This window comes from Anomalospiza imberbis, chromosome 2, assembly GCF_031753505.1.
Source record: "Anomalospiza imberbis isolate Cuckoo-Finch-1a 21T00152 chromosome 2, ASM3175350v1, whole genome shotgun sequence".
NCBI lineage: Eukaryota > Metazoa > Chordata > Aves > Passeriformes > Viduidae > Anomalospiza > Anomalospiza imberbis.
In genome coordinates, this window is record NC_089682.1 from 52104795 (window position 1) to 52118342 (window position 13548).

The 13548-nt window shown below is 41.1% G+C and overlaps 1 long non-coding RNA gene across 11 annotated transcripts in view; it reads left to right on the forward strand.

The window, feature by feature from the left end:
• The window catches only part of LOC137468859 (uncharacterized), a 153031-nt gene that overhangs the window by 14676 nt on the left and 124807 nt on the right, over positions 1-13548 (forward strand). The window lies entirely within an intron of this gene.

The following is a 13548-nucleotide window of genomic DNA, read 5'->3' on the forward strand; positions in this document are numbered from 1 at the left end:
TTTTCAAAATGAATCCATTATGCAGGGAGATGAAACATTCCTTAGGGCAGAGAGAGCAAGATTTCTTTTGCAGTCATGAAACTAACTCAGTGTGATTCTGGATAATTTCCTTTCCCTCACTTAGATTCATTTTCAGGAGCCATAGAATCAGCCACTGAATAATATTTGCTTCTGTTACCGTGTGTTGTTAATGACTGTGAAATGCTTTGTGGTCTGTAGATGAATGGCACCAGATTTATTGAATACACTGTGCTGCATAAAATGCTGGGTATGTTTGAAAAGGGTAGATGAAAAAGGGCTGATTGTGAGCCCTTTGAATTCTGGGTTAAAAGTTGTCACAGATTTCTGAGGGCTCTGGATCAGATAGCCAGTGTGAAGAGAGGGATGGGAGACAAAATCTTATTCAAGGTCATCTTCTTGTTTCTAGACAAGGAACCAAGCTGGTGCATTTGTTATTGATTGCCCTTTTTCCTTTTACTTGGAAAAAGGAAGATGAAGGAAACATTACTGGTATCCCATTGATGTGCATCCAGTTTTGGAACAGATCATGGAAACTCTAAGCATCATGGCTGTCTTAATGTCTCTGCCTGCAAATGATGATCCACTGATGAACACAGTCATGTAGATGGAAAGAACATTCTATAATGCAGCCCTGCTCAGCAAATCCTCTCACAAATAGACCCTCCAGCTACTCAGAGTCATGTTGCCTGGTTTATTTCAAGGGTCAGTGCCCGGGTGTGGAATGTGACATATTGGGTCATTTATGTAACCACCTAATCATGTAACAGGTGAGGAGGGAGTCCATGCACAGTGAAAAAAAAATCCCCCTGCCATTTCCCCCTGCATTGTCAACCTGATTATAATGAAGAAAACATATAAAGCTGAAGCCAGAGAATCAAGGCTTGGAGCCAATTCAGGGAGGAGAGAGGGTGGTTGATTCCATGTCTTGTGGCATGGTCCCAGGAGCTGTGGTCTGTGTGTGAATATTTATTTGGTCTCTGTTCAAGTTATGGTGCCTGAGTTTCTTATCTGTGAGCAATGTATTATAGGAGAGGCTGTGTTGATCTGGTGCTTCCCAAAGGAAGAGCTGTCTGCCTTCATTGTCTCTACTACAGACTTCTCCTTAGCTAGCAGCCTGTAAAGCGCTGACTGCAGACCAGGGAAATGTGCCCTGACTGCACTTAGTCCCTGGTGAGTGTGCACATCAGCTGATAGTCAACAGCTTTTCTCCTTCAATGAACCTGTGTAAAAATAGAGCTCATCCATCTAGTTCCAATCATCAGAAAAAGAACATTTATAATTGTTCAAGACCAACAATTTACTGAGTTTGTGCACACCATAAATTCTGACAGATGTCTTATATCTTTTGCCGGTTTCACTCCACTTATTCACAGTATACTGTTATATCTAGTGCACACAACCTGATCTTTAAAAAAATATATTTATCCAGGTTTACTGGGGCTTCATTATAGTTATCATTATTAAGAATATTGAATAATTAGTTACACTTTCTTGGGGAAAATATGTGTGCATAGCTATAGGCATTGCTTGAGTCCAGATCAGTGTGTTTTAGCAAAGTTTCATAAGCTGTTTCTTTTTTTTAAATATGTGTTTTCTCTGACAAGCACACAATTAAAGGCGATGTTCTGCATATTTTATGTTACCTAATAAATATTTTATCAGCCTTATTAACCATGTTAGAGGGAAAGAATATAAAATTAATAGTTTATGTTAAGATGATGTTGGAAGGCATATAACTCTAACCGCTAATATATTTGCCACATTTCTCAGGTGGCAACCAAATTGTTTCTTATTTGCACAGCACTTCACCACTATGCTGAGCCATTTCCCTCTGTGCACATAATATTTATCATTATTGTGTTCATTAAATCAGCATACTTTGACAGATTTTCATGTTGCTTAGGTTCTCCCCGTGCAATGAGTGTCTCATTTATTGTCTGCCTGGGTGTTACTTATCTATTAGAGGAAGACAAAGAGTGAAAGAAGCAGTGGTGCTCTGATGCTGAAGTCACAGTGAACAGGAGGTCTTGCTCTCTATGTGTGTCTGTGAGTGCATCATCCCACTGCCTCTCTAAGTCAAGCAAGAACTCATTTCATGCTCCATGCATGTGTCACAATCATGGCAGCTTCCTTAAATTATCAGCTTCATATTCTGTCCCCATGTGGACACAGATCTAAAGTCTGCTGGATTTCTTGAGAGTTGGTTTGTCAAGCTGGAATAGTCTTTATTATCCAGGAAAGAGTCAGGAGAAGAGCATGTCAGAAGCATGTAGATATGCAGGAGGAATGTCTCCCAGCTAGCCATAAGCAGGGAGTACACACAAGGACCAAGGCAGAGAGAGAGACACAAAAGTATTTTGGACATCCTTAGGAGATCCAGGGGTAGATGCTCTTTATACAACACCCACTGAAAATGTCCATGGAAGTAGAGAAATCTCAGGAGACACATTCCACTGAGAATCACTGGCAAACAAAGAATTGTGAAGGTTTTCTCTTGTTTGGTCCTGTTTGAAACAGCCCATGTACAGGCCTTCAGCACTCAAGCAGTCAAAACATCTAAGCTGTTTGCAGAAGCTATCCATATGTTTTACTGCCAGGCAACTGAGATTCTGGTTTTTGCTTCCTTTTGTCTGCACCTAATCCACCTTTACTGGAAACACAGTGAGTTTCTGGTGAGAGAGTGGAAACAATTTAACAGGATTCACAAAGAAGAGAATGATGCTATACTAAACCTGACTCATGGTAAACCCACTAAGCCCTGTGGAAAGCTTTAGTTACGGTTTTGGGACCTTAGATTTGGTATTGAAAAATATGCCAAGAATAGCTCAAAAATGAGGCAATTTCTGCCTTACTGAGGATTTTCCATTCATAATTCCTGTGCAAGGTCTGCCACTATCTGATATTCTGTAGGAATGCTGTCTGGAGCACTACCCTCTGTCCTGTGCTTTTCATTCGCTCACTTCTGGACACAGTCCAGTGTCCCTGATGTCCCTCCATTGATTTAAACTTGCACTGGATTAAGCCCAGCAGTTTCCTAAGCATATTAATTTCATGGTTGTTTGTGATTATGTTTTGGAGATTATAAGGGTACTGACTGTTATAAATATCTTTATAGTGTGGCCTTATAAAAATGCAGTGCCTTTACCATGTTCTCGTACTTTTATTATTATCATTATTGAGTTACCCTTTCAACTTTTAAACCACTCTGTGGTTTAAAAGTAGAAAAATCTCCTTAGGAAAACTTAGCAGCCTCCTCCATAGAAGAGTATGATTTAATGAGAAATCATTAGCTATGGAGCACTATGACTTAGCTTGTGAGCATTTAGCCTAATCCACTGGCCAGTGCCAATCCCAGCATGTGGGTCCCAATACTCCCCACTCAGAAATTTCTCTAAGCTCTGTGAGAATCTGTGCTAACTAGAAGAGTGACTATGCCCATATGTCACTAGCTGTCTATGGAGGCAAGTTTTGCGAACAGGGAGCTAAAAAGGGTTCACATTTTCTTGGCTACCTTATCAAGCAGCTTTACGTCAACATCTTCAAGTTACATATAGCCTTGACCTTCAGCATCTGACTTGGGACTTTCCAGACTGATGTTCCTTAAATGAACAGTATCAAGAGTTTAGAGCCCAGAGTCTGGTCTTTTTTGTTTGGGCTACTATAGAAAATGCACACTGTGCATTGCACTGTGTGTTAAAAGAACTACAAAGTCCAAGTGCCCAGTTAAGTGCCTTGGCACATCCCTTCAAACTCCACCAAGCAGCTGTTTCAGTCAGATATACCTGATTTCTGTATGTATATGAACTTTCCATGAAAATCCAGACTAATTTCTGCTGCTGGACACATACTCACATGTTCAGTTGCTGTTGGCTCCAACCTTAATACTTAACAAGGTTCTCAGGCATCTTCACCTGCAGGACTTGGTTTTACAGGTGTTCCCAGGGCTAGTGGTCTGGTTATGCACCAGACAGCGGTGGTTAGGACTAAGAACCAGTTTCCAGCCTTCCACTGCCTGATTTATTAAGAATTTGCCTTCCACTTTTCCACTTTCAGTCTCCATTGCTCATTTTGCTGAAGCCCATCTCCTCCACATGAAAAACTTGATCTTTGTTAAAGCAAATTGCCTTTTACTGTTGAAAATGTGAATTGTCAAGATGCTTTCTCTGTCTTTGGGGTCTTAGTGCTGTTGTTAATCTGGTCATGGGTGATATGTCTGGCAGCTCCCTAGATCAGTGTCTATAAAGCATTTTAATCCAAGTCATGTTTTCCCTCCTTGCAGCAGTGGAGGGGTGCAGTGGTAGCTGGGGAAGGTGTCCTTTGTACCATGTATGTTGCCTGCAGTACTTTAGCAGTTGGTATTCCATAGATGAAAAGTGCAGAAAAAAAAGCTGTAACTTAGGGACAGCAGAGTAGCTCCACCCCTCTGTCCTGAAAGATCCTAGCCTTTCTAGAAAATTTGTAACTGGAATGACTGAAAAAAATGGTGCTTGCTTAGACCACCAGTGCAGTTTATCTCTTCAGCACGTGTCCAGAAGACTGTAGACAGCCAATTCCTTTTCCCAGCTGGTTCAGGGACACCATTTGCATGTGGTATCTAACTAGGCAACAGAAGTTATGGTGGGTGTGCTGGCCACATGAGTTGTAATGTGTTTTGACTCCCAGAAGGCAAATCCATCTTTGATAGGTAAGAAATGGTCACCTGAACAGGGAACTTAATTTGGTGCATTGTGGTGGCTGTGCTAATTGGGAAGCTGCCATGCTGCTGGGTTGGCCCTGGAGGGATCCATGCAGAGCCCTGAGGAGCCAGGCAGGATGCCCTTGGTATCAGCACTCTGGGCAAGCACGAAATACCAGAAGGTGGAGCCAGCACATTCACATTGAGATTAATCTGATCTGTCATATTTATAGAGGTCTCCCAGCCTCCTCCTTGTCATAATATCTTAGAGCCTCACTGTTGTTATTACATTTATTTGTGCATGATACCAGTGATAATTTCTATCCCTGATTCATGGAAAGAGAGATGAGATTCAGAGAGATACAGGGCATGTTTCATATGTCCAAATTACATATGAAACAAAGCACAGTCTTTGTGTTGACTGAGCTATCCTGAAATCAGGCAAGCTGTATTAGCTGAAGTATGTGCTTGAATTAATTAGCAGCCTGGGCACAATGAATATATTGCTTTGAAAATGTGTGTTAGCATCTCTGTGTGTGGCTTTTAAGAATATCATCCTGCTTAAAGTTTATAGAATGACCTTCAGTCCTATTCTGCAATGTGTCATGAGAGCATAAGTGACTTAAGTGACCCTCCTCTCCTCACATGAAAGGTGGTTAGACAATCAGGAACTGTTCAAGTTCCTGGGTAGTACTTAAACCACTGGGCATTCTTCCTATAGAGGCTATTCATAGGGGTACTGTTCATGGTGACTTATAAAAGGGTTTCTAGTGGGGCTAGTTACATCTTAGTCCTGCTGTGGATGCTTATTCCCCCAGATTCCCTTATGTTGTGCAGGTTTCTTTCTTACACCCACTATTTGCCCTCTTTCTTTTTGCTGTGAAACATTCTCTGGCATGACTCAGACATTTTTTTGCCTTGCACAGCATTCAAGATGCAAATTGCAGCTTGAGCAGCTTGTTGGAGCATGATGCTCTAAACAGAATAATGGATTTGTTCCCTCAGTTGAAGGAGTAAGCAAGAATTAGTTAAAGGCCTCTGCCTAGGTGAAGCCTGGTAGATGACATGGATGTTTCTGCACTGTACTTTCAGCCCAGTGGCTCCCTAGGGAAAAGGTGGTTGTATTTATTTTTTGGAATTATCTTCAGGTTTATGCGCCCACACATGCACTCTTTAGTTTTTAAGATTTCAGACAATTAACTGCTTCTCTAGCAAAGCCTCATGATGAATATTCCCTCTTGATTTGTTTTTAATTGGAGTGTTCCTACATCATCAGTATGCTCATACATCATTTAAAGAAAACATCAGCTCTCTTCCTGCTGCCAGGTTGGCTGCACATGGGTTTAGACTATATACTTCATCTGTCCTTCTCTCTTATTTAGAGGGCCTATTCTAGTTCAGACTGGCTCTGGCTTTCAAATATATGGCTGAATGGGGGATCATGGCCTTTGCACTAAGCTGATGCTTATAATGAGGCAGATGTCACCTTCTTATCCTCTCCCATCCTCTATTAATCTCAATTTCTAACAGTTTTTTTCACTGTCCTTGCAGAAATCAAGAAAGTACAGTATCACATGAGGGGTGAGGAGTGAAGAACACTGGAGGTTTGTCTGCATTGTACCATGCATGGTGCACTGTAGAGCAACACCTATCAACACCCAAGTAAATGCTGAGCAAGCTAGCTGGGATACAGAAATGTACCTGATCGTGATAGAATGGGCTAATTCCTTCTCCTCTGGAATAGTATCAAACAGTATTAGACTTTCTGTCAGTATGATCTAGGTCTCAGCAGAAAGGGAGGCCCTATAGTATAAAATTGTCTGTTTTCTGGTGACAGCTTTCTCTGAAGCACTAGGTGGTTTTTGTAGTTTTTAAATAAGTTAACATGAGAATTGTGATCAAATCCTTGGTGTTAGCTAAATCCAGTTGGCTCTGGCCAACTGGAACTAGACTACCCTCACAAGCTCATTTCAAGATGCTCCAGTGTGTCAACACCACACTACAATCTGCTCTCTGTTATGGCTAAGACTCTTGTTGACAAAAGGAGAAAAAGGAAAATTCCAGCATGGGAATTCAGGTATGTCTTGCATGGCTCATCCTTTTTACCCAGGGTGTTTGGCTCTGTGGATGTATTTATCTTTTGATATTTACTTCTGCTCATCCCACACTGCATTGTTACCCTCTTTGTTTATTTGGTGTGACCTTCCAAGAAACACTAAAAACTGAATAAATTTTTTAATGGAACAAGCAGGAGAATAATACATATCACTCTGTTGCTCTTTCTTTCTTTTTGCTTGATCAAAAGACTTAATTCATTAATACATTAATGCTGTAAACTTTCAGCTCACAAATATGTAACAACAGCTCATTATCTTTCCAGGTATTCATACAGCACATTATGGAAATACGTTATTAACTTTATTGAATATGTAGCTAGAATTTGAGTGTTGTGGTACAAAGGAATGTATCTGACTTTGCACAATTGTTTAAATTTAACTCAAATAATGAGATCAATGGGCACAACAAATGAAGAACAAGTGCACACATATACTGTTTAAGTAGGCTGTTATCCTTCTATGAAAAGGTCACCTGCATGGTGGGTAAAGGGAAGGTGGTAGGTGTATTTTTCTGGATTTCAAGAATGCTTTTGGTTCTGCCCTCCACAACATCCTTTTGGGCAAGTTGCCCATCTGTGGGATGAATGGGTTCATGGTGTGCTGGGTGGTGAATAGGCTGAAAGGCAGAGCTCAGGGGGTTGTAGTGAATGGGGCTACATCTGGCTGGAGACCAGGCACCAGCAGCGTTCCTCAGGGCGCAGTCCTAGGGTCAGTGCTGTTCAATATATTTACCAATGGTCTGGATGCAGGAGTTAAATGTACAATTAGCAACTTCACTAACAATAGCAAACTGGAGGTGCTGTTTACTCTCTTCAGGGACAAGAGACTTGCAGAGGGATCTAAATAGACTGGAACATTGGACTGTGATTCATAGGATGAAGTTTAAGAAGTTGAAATGCTGGATTCTGCACCTGGGATGGAGTAACACCAGGGATGAGTATAAATTAGAAGATTTCACTGTTGATGCTAACTCTTTTATGTTAATAATGTTTAGTCTTTTTAGTTGTTACTGTGGTGTGAGGGGAAAGCAGGTGAACTGACATCTTGAGGGGCTTGACAGGAGCCTGGTCAAACTTGTTCCATTGGGTTTGGGCAGAGCACAGAGGCCAGATGGAAAGGTGGCAGTGACATACCTAGGCCCTGAGCAAGCAGTGTGGCCATGTGCTCAGTTCACACCAAGCAGGAGGTGTTCCCCTGTTGCTGAGGCACTCAGTCCATTTGCATCAGACAGGGTACCAGGGGGCTGGTTGGGTTTAACAGAGAAAAGTAATGACCTGAAGCCATGATACGCATTTCTTGCTGGTGATCCTGGGACTGTGCTGTATATGTATGAAGTGGGAGCAGAGCACCAAAGCACTCTCAGTCACCATTTAAAATTAATGTCATGGAGATGTACATATTTACTGTGCCTGCCAAACAGCACCTAATTACTTAAAGCCCTTTTCCTCTTGTCTGCTTTATTAAATAACACAGAAAGTAACTGCAAATGATGGCTCAGGTTATTGGGCTGTGAGTGCAATGTTTGCTGTGCTGCAGTTAAGTGCAGAGTCTGTGATGTGTGTGCTGTAGTTCCCATCTCCAGCAAAGGCAGATGTCAGAGGCACCTGGAAAGCAGGTAATGTTGAACCAGCCAAAGAGTAAACTGCAGTTTTTGATGCTATAAAGGTTCAGGTTTAACATTTCTAAGCAGAACAGAAGGATGTTTGCATCGGTCCTGTCTCATCTAATTCCCTTACTAAATGGTAATTAAGTATGTTGGAGTAGGTGACTTTCCAACCCAGTGTGGCACATTCAGCAAATAAAATCCTTGGGAAAAAAACTCTGCTTGATGATGCTACAGTTCAGTGTAACAGCTGCAAGTTTGTTACAATTCAAGGACTATTTTATTGCTGACCTTGAATTACTTTTATGGTCATAAGTCAGTTACTAGAAGTGAACTGGTGGCAGCTAGAGATACTTATGCCCTTTGTTGCTTGCCTCAGCAATACATCTGCTGTTGAATAAGCCACAGACACTCAACAGTCCTCCTAGACCCCAAGGAGGTCCCCTAGGACCCAGGGGAAGGCAGAAATACGTGACAGAAAAGTGCTTTGTTATATAGATAACATATAGATGAGAGTTTCTTCTTTCTTATATAGATAAGAGTTTCTTCAAGGCCACTTCAAATTCTCCATCAGTATCAAATTCACTCTGAATAAGTAAAATAAAAATAAATAAAGGAGGAATTATTATTACATCTTACTTTTCATGAAAGATCATGGTCTGAATTTATTTATTTATTCTAGCAGGATCTTGTTTTGATGATGAATATATCCATTTCCAAGTCAAAGCTTGTTCACTTTAACAGGGCTCTGAACCCAAGTGAGAGTCTTAAGTAATTTCAACCTTTAAAGTAATTTGAGCAATATGTTTATATTATCTGAAGCAAAACCTTATATGCAGCCTCACACAACCATGGAAAACTAGAATTTCAATTCAGAGGCCACAGGTTGTGCCAAAGGCCCATTTTCATTACTTTGTTGAGAATTTATTTGCTTTTGTTCTTTTCTTGCCACTTTCTTAATCTGTGATCACAACTCCTCCTTCCACTTACGCTTCACTGTTAGCTTATTCCTTCAGTTCTCATCTCTCTTTGGTAAAGGGGTTTCTTTAGTCAGGGGTTAAGAGCTCCAAACACAGATTAAAAGATTTATATCAACATTATCAGTTGGTTCTGCTTCAATTGGCAGCTCCTCTCCTTTTCAAGGATGAGATGATAGTTGATGTACTGTGCTGGCTTTTTTCTTTTCAAAGTTATTTGGGGAGCTTTCTCCAGATTCTTTGCTGGTATTAAATTATCCTAGTCATCTCATTTCCTAAGATAGAGGAACATGCATTTTTTTTAAGAAATTACATAACAGCATATTCTTCAGGTGGCTTCATGTCTTTTTCACTATTTTCACTGTGGTTCTTGTAATTTCCTTCATTTTTCTCTGAGATAGAACCATCTCTTCTGCACCTGTATCTTCTGTGTTCTTCATGATTTGGAATGATCTCTTTGGGATCAGGTTCTGCAGTGTGGTGATTTGTCTTGTTCAAGCAAGACCTGGAGAATTTGGCCCTGTAGTTAAACTAAAACTCACATTCTACAAAAATGTAGCTGTGACCTTTTTTTTTGCATACTGGGATTTATCTAAGACAAGGCTTAAATGCTCAGCTTAGCAAAACTTCTTTTACTCTTCTTAAATGATTTAAAGATAACCTAAGGCAAAGGGAGTCATGGTTTTCATGGGGTTAAGGAGTAGGATAGAAGAGAATACACTATTTCAATTGGAAGAGACCTGCAGTGACCATCCAGTCCAATGGCCTGACCAATTCTGGGCTTTAATGTCTTAAGAAAGTATGTACAGAATATGTGCTGCCTTGGCCATTCACGTGTCTGTTGGCACACTCTTTGATTGATTCCCTCTAACTTGAGTTCCGTTTTATCCAGTATTTCTTGCAGAGATACATCAGCTGAGATCCTGAAAAGTATTTACATGCATGAGTCTTAAGGCTGAACGCCATTGAATTTGGCCAATTTTCACAAGCTGGGTGAGACTGAAATGGATGTTGTTTTGGTATGGAGAAAGACAAAGACAAGCCTGTTGTCCCTCATCTGCAGGCACTTTTTTTAGTCTTTTATTTTTAGCATGTGTGTAGCCGTGTGCCTTTTCTAAACTTCTCAAAGCATAGGTCCAGATTACTATTCAGGGCATCATCTGAACACATACCAGAAACCTGAAATGTGAGAAATAAAGTAGCAGTTCCCTGTGTAAATGCTCTGTCTTGAAAAGTAAACCTAAGCACAAGCACTGTTTAATGTTTGATAATGTGTTATTAGCAGAACTCCTCCTGCCTACGGTTCACACCAACTCTGGCATGAAGTTCCACTACCATTGATGTTCATACTCTCTGATTGCAAATGCTACTGTAGCCTTAAAGATGCAGGCCAGCACAGTAACCAGTTGCTAATGCAATAAACATGGACTTGAAATCAAGTTTTAAAATAGAAAAATTCAGTGGCTGTGTGTTAAGGGTCAAATCTAAGTAAGTTTTCCAAATAGCCATCTGATCTTCTGCCATATCTTCTGGTTCACCCCCAAACTGGTTTCCTTTCAGCTTTGTTGACATCTCTCTGCTTAGGTAATGCCATAATTCTCTGCCAGGCTTATCTTGTATTACAAAATCCTTAATACTGGGCTGGAGGAGGTTGAAAGATCTCTCTTGACCTTACAGGAAAGAAGCCTTATTTCAACATGGCTACAGGTTTGTTATTTCTTTTTTCATCAGTGCTGTTTTGCCAAGGTGTATTTATCATGGGTTTCATAGTATTTGATGTCCTGAAAAACAGGACCTAAAATATTTTTAAAAGTGCTGATGTCCCAGCTCTCATTTTCAAGTGACTAAACAAGAATCTCAGCCTTCACTTAAGAAACACATTTCAAGGCTCAGCATTGTTGAGAAGTAATTGGAAACACTGTTTGAACACTTGAAAATTACTGAAAGTGAAAAATACTGGAAGTGCTTATATACTCTGCAAATCGAGAAATCAGAATATCTTTAAAAATAGAGCTCATTCTTTTTATTTTTTCATAGAAGTCCCACGGTTTTTAAGTTAATCTTGAGATTTAGGAACAAGAGAAGTCAAGTCCTTCTCTTTGACTGTCTGTTTTCCCTAATTACTTACACTATTCTGTTGTTCAAACCTCTCCTCAAGTCGAGTGGATCAAATGGAGGACATGGGTTTGTCTTAGCACCTGCCTTTGCTGAGTTTAAAGGAGACCCACAAAGGGAGTCTGGTGCCTATTGGTGTTTCTCTTCCACAGCCATACCACCTCACTTCACCTTTTTTATTTCCATTTAGAAAAGCTCAAAAGGTTCTATCTGTTTCTTGAAGTTTGCAGCATTTCCCTTTGTGGATGCAAAGATTTTCCTGCCCTAGTTTATCTAAAAAAAAATTGCTGACAAGTGTGCCATCTGCAACCCTTGTAGCAAGGCTGGGGCAATGCTCAGTATTTACAAGGGAATGTTTTTCTCTCAAATGTTTGAATTCAATCCATACTGTTATTATTTATTAAAAAAAAACTTTATTTCCTGGTGTCTTATTTATTGAAGACTAAGGATTTATTTTAAATGTTAGGCTTTGTGTTTACTCTCAGGTCAGGGATGACTTTTACACCATATAATACAAGCGCAGGTGTGGTGCTTCTGTGCCTTGGAACACAGGAGAATGAAGAAGTGCAGTGGGTTCCCTGCACTGGGCATCTGTGCTGGGCTGTACTCGGTCTGCCTGGGCACACCTCTTCATTTCCCTGCAATGGCATCTGGTTTGTGCCAGAAGGAGTGAAAGGTGGCTCAGGTTTGGTGTCCTAAGGTGTCCTAAGCAGGTTCAAAGGCTCACTTTCCCAGAATGGCTTTTGGAAAGTTAAAGCAAACTTGATGAAGTTTTGAAGTAGGCAAACTTTTGTGAGACCTCACTCTGTGCTAAGGAATTTGGGCTGGAATCTTAACAGCTTTGGGGCAGTGTTTTCCCATACAGAAGGGTTAAGTCAATATTAGAAGCAGATACTGTAACTTAGATAAAAACTTAGATAAGGGCTAAGTTCAGTTCCTAGTTTTGTTAAAGGATTTCACAGGAAGCACTCTTTCTCTGCCTCTGTTCTGCTTTTTGGGTTTTTTTCTGGTCCATATCCCATTTCTGCCTTCCCCCAAGATACATTCTGTTTCCCACCCACGCCTTTCCTCATCTGAGAATTACTTAACTTTCTGAAGAGGAGTCCTGTGAAATGTATCCTACACAGATGCACTGTTAGGGTGGAGCTGGGAATAGAGCATGGGTGAAAACAAGGGACTGGGACAGGGATGAGGGAGAACAGAGGCATGAGCCAGCAGTGTGCCCAGGTGGCCAAAAAGACCAATGGCATCCTGGTCTGTATAAAAAAATATTGTGTCAAGCAGTATTAGGGAAGAGTCTGTCCCTCGGTACTTGACACCAGTGAAGTTGCACCTCAGATTCCGTGTCCAGTTCTGGGCCCCTCACAAGAATATGTTGAGATCCTCGAGTCAGTCCAGAGAAGAGCAACGGAGCTGGTGAAGGGTCTGGAGCACAAGTCCTGTGAGGAGCAGCTGAGAGAGTTGAAGTTGTTCAGCCTGGGAGAAGAGGAGGCACAAGAGTGACCTTATCACTCCACAACTACCTGAAAGGAGAATGTAGCAAGGTGAAGGTCAGGCTCTTCTCCCACACAACCAGAGACAAGGACAAGAGGAAGTATCCTTGAGCTGTGCCAAGGAAGGTTTAGGCTGGACATCAGCAAGACTTTTTTCACTGAAAGAGTGATTAGACATTGGAATGGGCTGCCCAGAGAGATGGTGGAGGCATCATCCCTGGGCATGTTCACAAGATGACTGGACATGGCACTTAGTGCTGTGGTGTTGTTCTCACGATGGCATTCCTTCACATGTTGGTCTCAATGATCTTGGAGGTCTTTTCCAACCTTAATGATTCTATGATATAGGACAATATGACACTGCAGCTCCAGGACAAGAGAGCAGAACTGCTCTTTCCTGTGGCTCTGTAAATTTAAACCAGCTTAAGATGGGTCCAGCTTAAGTACTGTCCCCTCAGAGACCTCCATAAGCCCATGGTGTGCACACAGAATGAAGAGCAACCTAAGTAGTCAAGATAAAGTTGTGTGGGAGATGGGTTTCTGTCTA